The sequence below is a fragment of the Phocoena sinus genome, chromosome 3, assembly GCF_008692025.1.
Source record: "Phocoena sinus isolate mPhoSin1 chromosome 3, mPhoSin1.pri, whole genome shotgun sequence".
Taxonomy (NCBI): Eukaryota; Metazoa; Chordata; class Mammalia; order Artiodactyla; family Phocoenidae; genus Phocoena; species Phocoena sinus.
This window is the reverse complement of record NC_045765.1, coordinates 107,254,203-107,266,413: the sequence shown is the minus strand read 5'-3', so window position 1 is coordinate 107,266,413 and position 12,211 is coordinate 107,254,203.

The following is a 12,211-nucleotide window of genomic DNA, read 5'->3' as shown; positions in this document are numbered from 1 at the left end:
CTGCGCGTCCGGAGCACAGGCTCCGTAACGGGAGAGGCCACAACAGTGAGAGGCCCGTGTACCATAAAAAAAAAAAAAAAAAAAAAAAAAAAAAAAAAAAAAAAAAAAAAAAAAAAAAGAACCAGCTTTGAGTTTTATTGATCTTTGCTATTGTTTCCTTCATTTCTTTTTCATTTATTTCTGATCTGAATTATATGATTTCTTTCCTTCTGCTAACTTTGGGGTTTTTTTGTTCCTCTTTCTCTAATTGCTTTAGGTGCAAGGTTAGGTTGTTTATTCAAGATGTTTCCTGTTTCTTAAGGTGGGCTTGTATTGCTGTAAACTTCCCTCTTAGAACTGCTTTTGCTGCATCCCATAGGTTTTGGGTCGTCGTGTCTCCATTGTCATTTGTTTCTAGGTATTTTTTTATTTCCTCTTTGATTTCTTCAGGGATCACTTCGTTATTAAGTAGTGTATTATTTAGCCTCCATGTGTTTGTATTTTTTACAGATCTTTCCCTGTAATTGATAGCTAGTCTCATAGCATTGTGGTCGGAAAAGATACTTGATACAATTTTAATTTTCTTAAATTTACCAAGGCTTGATTTGTGACCCAAGATATGATCTATCCTGGAGAATGTTCCATGAGCACTAGAGAAAAATGTGTATTTTGTTGTTTTTGGATGGAATGTCCTATAAATATCAATTAAATCCATCTTGTTTAATGTATCATTTAAAGCTTGTGCTTCCTTATTTATTTTCATTTTGGATGATCTGTCCATTGGTGAAAGTGGGGTGTTAAAGTCCCCTACTATGAATGTGTTACTGTCGATTTCCCCTTTTATGGCTGTTAGTGTTTGCCTTATGTATTGAGTTACTCTTATGTTGAGTGCATGAATATTTACAATTGTTATATCTTCTTCTTGGATCAATCCCTTGATCATTATGTAGTGTCCTTCTTTGTCTCTTCTAATAGTCTTTATTTTAATGTCTATTTTGTCTGATATGAGAATTGCTACTCCAGCTTTCTTTTGGTTTCCATTTGCATGAAATATCTTTTTCCATCCCCTCACTTTCAGTCTGTATGTGTCTCTAGGTCTGAAGTGGGTCTCTTGTAGACAGCAAATATATGGGTCTTCTTTTTGTACCCATTCAGCCAATCTGTGTATTTTGGTGGGAGCATTTAGTCCATTTACATTTAAGGTAATTATTGATATGTATGTACCTATTCCCATTTTCTTAATTGTTTTGGGTTTGTTATTGTAGGTCTTTTCCTTCTCTTGTGTTTCTCGCCTAGAGAATTTCCTTTAGCAGTTGTTGTAGAGCTGGTTTGGTGGTGCTGAACTCTCTCAGCTTTTGCTTGTCTGTAAAGGTTTTAATTTCTCCATCAAATCTGAATGAGATCCTTGCTGGGTAGAGTAATCTTGGTTGCAGGTTTTTCTCCTTCATCACTTTAAATATGTCCTGCCAGTCCCTTCTGGCTTGCAGAGTTTCTGCTGAAAGATCAGCTGTTAACCTTATGGGGATTCCCTTGTGTGTTATTTTTCCCTTGCTGCTTTTAATATGTTTCCTTTGTATTTAATTTTTGACAGTTTGATTAATATGTGTCTTGGTGTCTTTCTCCTTGGATTTATCCTGTATGGGACTCTCTGTGCTTCCTGGACTTCATTAACTATTTCCTTTCCCATATTAGGGAAGTTTTCAACTATAATCTCTTCAAATATTTTCTCAGTCCCTTTCTTTTTCTCTTCTTCTTCAGGAACCCCTATAATTCGAATGTTGGTGCGTTTAATGTTGTCCCAGAGGTCTCTGAGACTGTCCTCAGCTCTTTTCATTCTTTTTTCTTTATTCTGCTCTGCAGTAGTTATCTCCACTATTTTATCTTCCAGGTCACTTATCCATTCTTCTGCCTCAGTTATTCTGCTATTGATCCCATCTAGAGTATTTTTCATTTCATTTATTGTGTTGTTCATCATTGTTTGTTTCATCTTTAGTTCTTCTAGGTCCTTGCTGAATGTTTCTTGCATTTTGTCTATTCTATTTCCATGATTTTGGATCATCTTTACTATCATTATTCTGAATTCTTTTTCAGGTAGACTGCCTATTTCCTTTTCATTTGTTAGGTCTGATGGGTTTTTATCTTGCTCCTTCATCTGCGGTGTGTTTTTCTGTCTTCTCATTTTGCTTATCTCACTGTGTTTGGGGTCTCCTTTTTGCAGGCTGCAGGTTCATAGTTCCGGTTGTTTTTGGTGTCTGTCCCCAGTGGCTAAGGTTTGTTCAGTGGGTTGTGTAGGCTTCCTGGTGGAGGGGACTAGTGCCTGTGTTCTGGTGGATGAGGCTGGATCTTGTCTTTCTGGTGGGCAGGTCCACGTCTGGTGGTGTGTTTTGGGGTGTCTGTGGACTTATTATGATTTTAGGCAGCCTCTCTGCTAATGGGTGGTGTTGTGTTCCTGTCTTGCTAGTTGCTTGGCATAGGATGTTCAGCACTGTAGCTTGCTGGTCATTGAGTGAAGCTGGGTGCTGGTGTTGAGATGGCGATCTCTGGGAGATTTTCTCCATTTGATATTATGTGGAGCTGGGAGGTCTCTTGTGGACCAGTGTCCTGAAGTTGGCTCTCCCACCTCAGAGACACAGCACTGACTCCCGGCTGCAGCACCAAGAGCCTTTCATCCACACGGCTCAGAATAAAAGGGAGAAAAAGTAGAAAGAAAGAATTTGTAGAAGTAGAAATAAAGAAAGAAAGAAAGGAGGGAGGGAGGGAGGGAGGGAGGAAGGAAGGAAGGAAGGAGGGAAGGAAGGAAAAAAGAAAGAAAGAAGATAAAGTAAAATAAAATAAAGATAAAATATAATAAAGTTATTAAAATAAAATAATTATTAAGAGAAAAAAAACGGACGGATAGAGCCCTAGGACAAATGGTGGGAGCAAAGGTATACAGACAAAATCTCACATAGAAGCATACACATACACACTCACAAAAAGAGGAAAAGGGGAAAAAATCATAAATCTTGCTCTCAAAGTCCACCTCCTCAATTTGTGATGATTCGTTGTCTGAAGGAGGGAAGGAAGGAAAGAAAGAATGATGATAAAGTAAAATAAAAGAAAGTTATTAAAATAAAAAGTAATTTTTAAGAAAAAAAAACAACTGACGGACACAACCCTCGGACAAATGGTGGAAGCAAAGCTATACAGACAAAATCTCACACAGAAGCATACACATACACACTCACAAGAAAAGGAAAAGGGAAAAAAATCATAAATCTTGCTCTCAAAGACCACCTCCTTTATTTGGGATGATTCGTTGTCTATTCATGTATTCCACAGACGCAGCGTATGTCAAATTGATTGTGGAGCTTTAATCCGCTGCTTCTGAGACTGCTAGGAGAGATTTCCCTTTCTCTTCTTTGTTCTCACAGCTCCCAGAGGCTCAGCTTTGGATTTGGCCCCTCCTCTGCATGTAGGTCGCCGGAGGGCGTCTGTTCTTTGCTCAGACAGGACAGGGTTAAAGGAGCCGCTGATTCGGGGGCTCCAGCTCACTCAGGCCGGGGTGGGGGGGGGGGGAGGGAGGGGCACGGAGTGCGGGGCGGGCCCGCGGCGGCAGAGTCCGGCATGACGTTGCACCAGCCTGAGGCACGCCGTGCGTTCTCCCGGGGAAGTTGTTGCCGGATCCCGGGACCCTGGCAGTGGCGAGCTGCACAGGCTCCCCGGAAGTGGGCTGTGGATAGTGACCTGTGCTCGCACACAGGCTTCATGGTGGCGGCAGCAGCAGCCTTAGCGTCTCATGCCTGTCTCTGGGGTCCGCGCTTTTAGCCGCGGCTCGCGCCTGTCTCTGGAGCTCCTTTAAGCAGCGATCTGAATCCCCTCCAGGTACGTGGGGGGTTTCTTGCCTTTTGGGAGGTCTGGGGTCTTCTGCCAGCGTTCAGTAGGTGTTCTGCAGGAGTTGTTCCACGTGTAGATGTATTTCTGGTGTATCTGTGGGGAGGAAGGTGATCTCCACGTCTTACTCTTCCACCATCTTCTCGGAAGACTCCACTTATGCTCTCTCCTTGATTTCTGTCTCTGCAAATTTCATGTGTAGTCAATTATTTCCTCCAAGTCACTAGAAAATAAGCAGAGCAGGAAAGGACTTTGTTTCAGGTCCTCCTTCCTGGTTTCCAGATTCAAGCTGGTCCCTCAATATGTTTTGAGAAGAGTCATTTACCTGTCAGTGATCCACTCAACTCTATTGTTAGTTTTTTTTTATCTGTCTTTAAGAATACTGTGGGAAAAGAAATGTTGAATCCCTCAAGTGCACATGCATACACATAAATATATACTTTCCTCGGGAGAGGATTCATAGCTTCCACTGGATCGTCAGAAAGTTTCCTGACCTAAAAAAGATTAGGAACCATTAACTTATTAATTCTCCAGATACACAATATATTAAAATAGTTCTATTTTTTAAATCTCTGATGATCATTATTTATTGAGTGCCTACCTTGTGCCAGGAAAGCTCTAAATATTGAGATATCATTGTGAACATAATAGACCAGTCCTCTGCCCTCATGGAGTTTATATTCTAGTGAGGCAGAACGTTGGCCATAATGACCAAGATTAATAAGGAAGCCAATAGTATGTTTAATAGTGATTAGTGCTAAGGAACAAAAATAATATAGAGTGAGGGGATATGAAGTGTTGAGTGAGAAGGCTGCCTCACTGAGAAGATGACATTTGTGTAAATACAGCAGCAAGTGCAAGGCACCCTGTTAGCAAAATTCTTAGTCTACCCAACGAACAGCAAAACTGCAACAGAGTAAGCCAGGGGAAATAGTAGAGATGATTTAGGAGAGGATTGTGTTTAGGGAAGCCAAAATATTTTTCCGATGTGGAGGGAGTTCCCCCTTAGGGTGCAGCTAGAAATGTGGGAGAGAGGTTTTTTTAGTTGTCACAAGGAGTCCGGGACCCTACTGGCACTTAAGGAGAGCAGAGACACTCTGTAGGACTCTTTTGTATGGTGGAAAACTGTTTTGCCCGTTGGCAACAATGGGCTTTACTCCGAATGAGATGGGAAGCCATTAGAGATCTCAGAGCAGGAGAGTGAGTGGTCTAACATATTTATCAAGGCTCAGCCTAGCCGTCATGTTGGAGGTGAAGAAGACCACAGCAGAAGCACAGAGACCAGTTAAGAGGCTGTCACAATAATCCATGTAAAAGATGATGATGGCTGAACCAGGGTGGTAGAAAGGAGGAGATGACAACTGGTTGGATTCTGAATAAATACTTAAGATTGAGTCAACAGGTATGCTGATGCAGTAGAAGGGGCGTGAGAGAAAAAGAAAAGTAGAGGATGAATCCAAGATTTTAGGCCTGATTAGTATCTGTTGTTTGGAAGGATAGAATCGTCATTTGTGGTTGTGATGGAAAACTCAGAGGGAACACAATTTTGGTTGGAGGTGGAGGGATTAGGAAGAAAGGCCATATGGCATAGCCACTTAGACTGATGGATGAATGCAAGTATATAAGGATATGTATTGTATGTAGATACAGTTACAGAGAGGTAAAGATACAGATATGAGTACTGACACGGAAAAAATATAGAGATGGGGATGTAGGAAGAAATCTAAAAGAGACCAAAAATGTTAACACCAGCTATCTCTAGCTTTTTACTTCATATGAAGATTTTTCTCTTACATGTTTCCTAGATTATTTACATTAAGCATGTCTTAATTTTGTGAAATGTAAAAATTTTGAATATCTACAGCACTCATTTATGAAAGCGACAGAGCTCTGATGTGATTTTTCTTTTCAGTAGACTCTACTCCTCCTTCTCCAACTGCTTAGCCATCAGTTAGCAATGGACTCCCCACTTGCGAGGCCACTTGTAGGGATTTTAAATCTCAGCCTTACTCTACTGTGGTCATTATAACCATGCAATACATTTCCAGACCCCCAGGATTTTCATTTCGGGGAGAAACGGTGGAATTGTTAGCAGCTGGATCCTCTTTGAAGGAGCAAGCCACACATATTTATAGAGCTTTGGGGGATTGTAGGAGGAGCGAAACAATTGTCACTCAGGTCCCCTTTCCTGGCAGCACCTCAAAGGTTACCAAGTGAGAACAGCAGTGCCCAGCTGCCCTGAAAATCCAGAGAGAGTGAAATTCAAAACTTGAATTGCCTCTCTCTTCTCATTATGTATTATTTGTCAATCATGGATAAAAAGTGGTTTTTGCCCTCCAGCTGCTAGCCCTGGGGTGCACATATCACTCAGTGGTGCCACTTTCTTGTGGAACATTGCAAGAAAAATCAATGATTACACCTTTCTTTGAAAGGAAATGTGGTCTTTTCCTCATTTTTTTCTTTTTTTCATTTTAACCTGATGGCTTAAACTAAGAAGGCAAGTCACTTGGAAAAATATAAATAAACTTTGTTGTTATGGTGATAGACATCTTAGATATGGAAATAATGTGTATTAGAACACATGCGCTTTCCTTTTTCCTATTGGAGCCAACATGTCTGAAATGTACTGAATGACTACAGCCTGGTGGGAGAGGGATACTGTACTCCTTTGTACCGGACCTTGCAAATGAGCAATAAAATGTACATCATCACTCTGTATGAAATTCGGGCCTTTAAAAATAGATTCATTTTGATGCCTGCCTTTCAAGCTTGTTTTACAACATCAGAACACATCACCCTCATTTGTACATTTCACTCGTGTGCCGATGGAGTGCTTTTGAAAATTTTTTAGCACCATTTTAGGACTCAGTAACTTTTTATTGTACTATGCAGGGGGTGAAGATACAAAGCTCAAATACGTTTTCAGTTGATGTGATAAATACACATTAAGCCGTACTGCACACAACTTTCTGTCTAATGTTCTTAAACGAAGTACCAAAGCATCATCTCAGTTATTCAAGCATATTCAAATAGGAAACATTAGCATCTGTTTGTTTCTAAAATTTGCACCTTTGGCTTGTATAAAGGAGAAAAGTCCCAACAGAGGCAATGCTGAACTTTTTTAAAGATTTATTTAGCTAGGAAAAGTACACTAAAGGCATCAGTTGTCACAGTTTTATTCTTTTGTAAGTTAAATACCACTCACCAAACAATTCAAAATTGTGGTTAAATGTACATATTTTACAGGTGAATCAAAATGCTAACATAATTGATAACCTACAGTGAAACAGATCCTGTGAAATTAAGATAAGATGATATCGTCTCCCTCTCATTCTTTTCTTTTTGTCATAATTCCACCTAGGCACAGACATTGATGCCAACTGGAAAAATTCAATAATGGAAGCCTCAGCAGGTTCAGCTTCCCCTTTCATGCTCTAATTTACATGGAAATGTGAGGTGATCACACATGTCATAAATTTTACAGAATGTAGGTTTGGGCAGTAAGGACAATCCAATAGTTTGGGCCCACCTATTTCTTCAAGCTTCTTATTTTCTGTGGGCAGGATATGCACCCTGCAGTAAGCTCAGGTTCAGATGGAACACACTGAACTGACTGGGCTCCTGGCCAAAGCTGTGCATCGCCATGGCATTTCATATGGTTTCCACCTGAGTACTGAAGGATGTCTGTCTGTACCTATGAATGTATGTATGCAGGCTGCCACCTCAGCTGGTTCTGATTTACACCTAATTCTCTACAGGATCCCTAGAAGTGAACTTTGGTGAACTTTGTACAAGTTCGACCTTCAGAACAGACCTGAAATCCCAGTTTTGTCTGGGATTCAATTTCAAAGTGAGGACGTCTTTCCAAGGTACGTGTTTCCAACTATTGTTGATTATTTGGCCCCAGTATCTATCATGTTTAATATTGTACATTCCTGAATATCTAGACAGTGTAAGAGAATTGGAACTTAAGAGGACCAGCACCATGGAATGGGTGGTTGTAGAACACCTACAGTTTCAAAGTGTGTCTCATTAAAGAAGCTTCCAAATACGTGAGGATTTTGTGGTGGTCCATGGCAACAAGTATCTACTAGTTGCTTTTAATGCTCCTCTATTTCTCTTTATACCTCTTTACTCTTCCCAACTGACCCATCAAAACTGAGATAAGTCAGCCAAACTGAATACTTGCTCTTGCTTTGTTGATTGTCTCTGAGTTCCCAATTTTATGCCTTTGTTCTCCTGTCCTCTACATGGGCTACCTTTCTCCTTTTGCCATGTGTTCATAACCTCACTAATCATAAGGCTACATTTATAGCCCTCTTCATCCATGAAGACTTTCCTGACCCTGTCAACTGGAAATAATCGCTCCTTTATCTGAACTTCCATAACTCGGATGGAGTGGTAGTATCATCCTCATGTATATACATATATTATCTCCCACACTAGACTATAAGATGCTTGAGGGCAGGACCAATTTTAAAATTTTTTTTAATTGAAATATAGTTGATTTACAATGCTGTGCCAATCTCTGCTGCACAGCAAAGTGATCCAGTTATACACATACACACATTCTTTTTTTTTTATTCTTTCCATTATGGTTTATCACAGGATTTTGAGTATAGTTCCCTGTGCTATACAGTAGGACCTTGTTGTTTATCCATCCTATATATAATAGTTTGCATCTGCTAACCCCAAACTCCTAGTCCATCCCTCTCCCTCCCCCCTTCCCCTTGGCAACCACAAGTCTGTTCTCTATGTCTGTGAGACTTTCTGTTTTGTAGATAGTTTGATTTGTACCATATTTTAGATTCCACATTAAGTGATATCATATGGTATTTGTCTTTCTCTTTCTGACTTACTTCACTTAGTATGATAATTTCTCGTTGCATCCACGTTGCTGCAAATGGCATTATTTCACTCTTTTTATGGCTGAGTAGTATTCCATTGTATATATGTACCACATCTTCTTTATCCATTCATCTGTCGATGGACATTTAGGTTGTTTCCATGTTTTGGCTGTTGTGAACAGTGCTGCTATGAACATAGGGGTGCATGTATCTTTTTGAATTATAGTTTTGTCTGGGTATATTCCCAGGAGTGGGATTGCTGGATCATATGGTAATGCTATTTTTAGTGTCCTGAGGAATCTTCATACTGTTTTCTATAGTGGCTGTACCAACTTACATTCCCACCAACTGTGTAGGAGGGCTCCCTTTTCTCCACTCCCTCTCCAGCATTTATTGTTTGTAGACTTTTTGATGATGGCCATTCTGACTGGTGTGAGGTGGTACCTCATTGTAGTTTTGATTCACATTTCTCTAATAATTAGTGATGTTGAGCAGCTTTTCACATGCCTACTGGCCATCTGTATGTCTTCTTTGGAGAGATGTCTATTAAGGTCTTCGAGTGCCGTACTAATTCATCTTCCTATCACTCAATTGTTAGAAAGATGATAGAGTAACTCAAATGATTTGTTGAAAGAATAATGAATGGATAGATGAATGTTCATTATATTCAAATATAAAGTGACAGGAGGATTTAAATACAGGCAATAAGTATCATAAGAGAAGGTTGCAGTGATAAAAAGTATTTAAAGAGGAAAGACATTTTCAGGGCCCTCACTGTTCTTGTGTAGTGTCAAGTTAGTGCCAACGTCACCACCACTGTGAGCCTCAGAAGGACAAGCACCTCATGGTCCTCATTCAAAGCTACATCCCCAGTCCCTATGCCCAGTAACTGGCATATAACAGACACTCAATAAATGTTTCATTTTGGGCTTCCCTGGTGGTGCAGTGGTTGAGAGTCCGCCTGCCGATGCAGGGGACGCAGGTTCGTGCCCTGGTCCGGGAAGATCCCACATGCTGCGGAGCGGCTGGGCCCCTGAGCCATGGCCACTGAGCCTGCGCGTCTGGAGCCTGTGCTCCGCAACGGGAGAGGCCACAATAGTGAGAGGCCTGTGTACCGCAAAAAAAAAAAAAAAAAAAAAAAAAGTTTTTTTCAATGAATAACATGTTGAAATTTTAAAAGCAAAGACTCTTTACATAATGTAAGCCTCTGGGTTAGAAAGAGAAATTTTAGGGACATCAGAAGGAGAAGATTTAAAAAAAGAAAAGAAAAGAAAAGAAAAAACCTAAAGCATCTTAAGGCAAAAAACTAAAAATGTTTTCCCAATTTCTACCTGTCTGACCTTGTCTGAGCCTCCTTGAGCTTTGAGTTCTCCCCCTGTTCAATGTCAAGTTGATGAGACAGCCACAAATGATAATCTGTGTAAACTCAACCACTCTCTCATTAGCCCAGAAACAGATTAAAAAAACTGATACCGGCTCTTGAGAGTTCTTCTGTAGAGCACTCTCTTATTTCCAGAGTAGCTCCAAATTTGATAAGATCCAAGCCTTTGGAGGAAAGATTAGCATCAAACCCAGTGGGGATTTTTAATCACATTAAAACAAGATAACATGTTATCTGAGAGAAAATTAATCCTCACATCTAGGCCATGTTATTTATGCAACTTGACACATGGGTATTCTTTTAAACAGTTATCTGGTCCATTTCATTTCATAGGCTTTATTGCCTTGTCACCTAAATATCTTTAATTTATGAGCATTCAAATGTTTCTTGATTAAAATAACTAAAAATTTTATTATTTCTTGCTTCATAAAATAAGTCATATAATCAAACTCCTAAAGAGAGCATGTTGACATCATGTTTCCAGGTTTATAACATCAGGTACCCCAAACTGACAACATAAACAAATTCATTTAGTTCTGCACTTACAATTGAATATTAGCTGGAAAAGATCTACAGAAAATTACCTGGTGGCTCGTGCTCATTCATGAAGTGATGAAGAAAGGTGTTTGAATGAACTTTGTAAAACAACTAACTGCTTATTTTGGTATCATATCCTATTTCAAAATATGCAAAACCTTTATTTATTTATTGAACTAGCTATTCACACCTCTTTCCACAAATGACTTTATTTTTTTTTAACATCTTTATTGGAGTGTAATTGCTTTACAGTGGTGTGTTAGTGTCTGCTTTATAACAAAGTGAATCAGCTATACATATACATTTATCCCCATGTCTCCCCCCTCTTGTATCTCCCTCCCACCCTCCCTATCCCACACCTCTAGGTGGACACAAAGCACCGAGCTGATCTCCCTGTGCTATGAGGCTGCTTTCCGCTAGCTATCTATTTTACATTTGGTAGTATATATATGTCCATGCCATTCTCTCATTTCCTCCCAGCTTACCCTTCCTCCTCCCCGTGTCCTTAAGTCCATTCTCTACATCTGCATCTTTATTCCTGTTCTGCCCCTACGTTCTTCAGAACCTTTTTTTTTTTTGTCAGATTCCATACATATGTGTTAGCATATGGTATATGTTTTTGTCTTTCTGACTTACTTCACTCTGTATGACAGTCTCTACTTCCATCTACCTCACTGCAAATAACTCAATTGTGTTTCTTCTTTATGGCTGAGTAATATTCCATTGTATGTATGTGCCACATCTTCTTTGTCCATTCATCTGTCAATTGGCACTTAGGTTGCTTCCATGTCCTGGCTATTGTAAATAGAGATGCAATGAACATTGTGGTACACGACTCTTTTTGAATTACGGCTTTCTCAGGGTATATGCCCAGTAGTGGGATTGCTGGGTCATATGGTAGTTCTGTTTTTAGTTCTTTAAGGAACCTCCATACTGTTCTCCATACTGTATCAATTTGCATTCCCACCAACAGTGCAAGAGGGTTCCCTTTTCTCCACACCTTCTCCAGCATTTATTGTTTGTAGATGTTTTGATGATGGCCATTCTGACTGGTGTGAGGTGATACCTCATAGTAGTTTTGATGTGCATTTCTCTATTGATTCTCTAATGATTAGTGATGGTGAGTGTCCTTTCATGTGTGTGTTGGCAATCTGTATATCTTCTTTGGAGAAATGTCTGTTTACGTCTTCTGCCCATTTTTGGATTGGGTTGTTTGTTTTTTTGATATTGAGCTGTATGAGCTGCTTCTATATTTTGGAGATTAATCCTCTTTCACTTGCTTAATATGCAAATATTTTCTCCCATTCTGAGCGTTGTCTTTTTGTCTTCTTTATGGATTCCTTTGCTGTGCAAAGGCTTTGAAGTTTCACTAGTTCCCATTTGTTTATTTTTGTTTTTATTTCCATTTCTCTAGGAGGTGGGTCAAAAGGATCTTGCTGTGATTTATGTCATAGAGAGTTCTGCCTATGTTTTCCTGTAAGAGTTTTATAGTGTCTGGCCTTATATTTAGGTCTTTAATCCATTTTGAGTTTATTTTTCTATATGGTGTTAGGGAGTGTGCAAATTTCATTCTTTTACATGTAGCTGTCCAGTT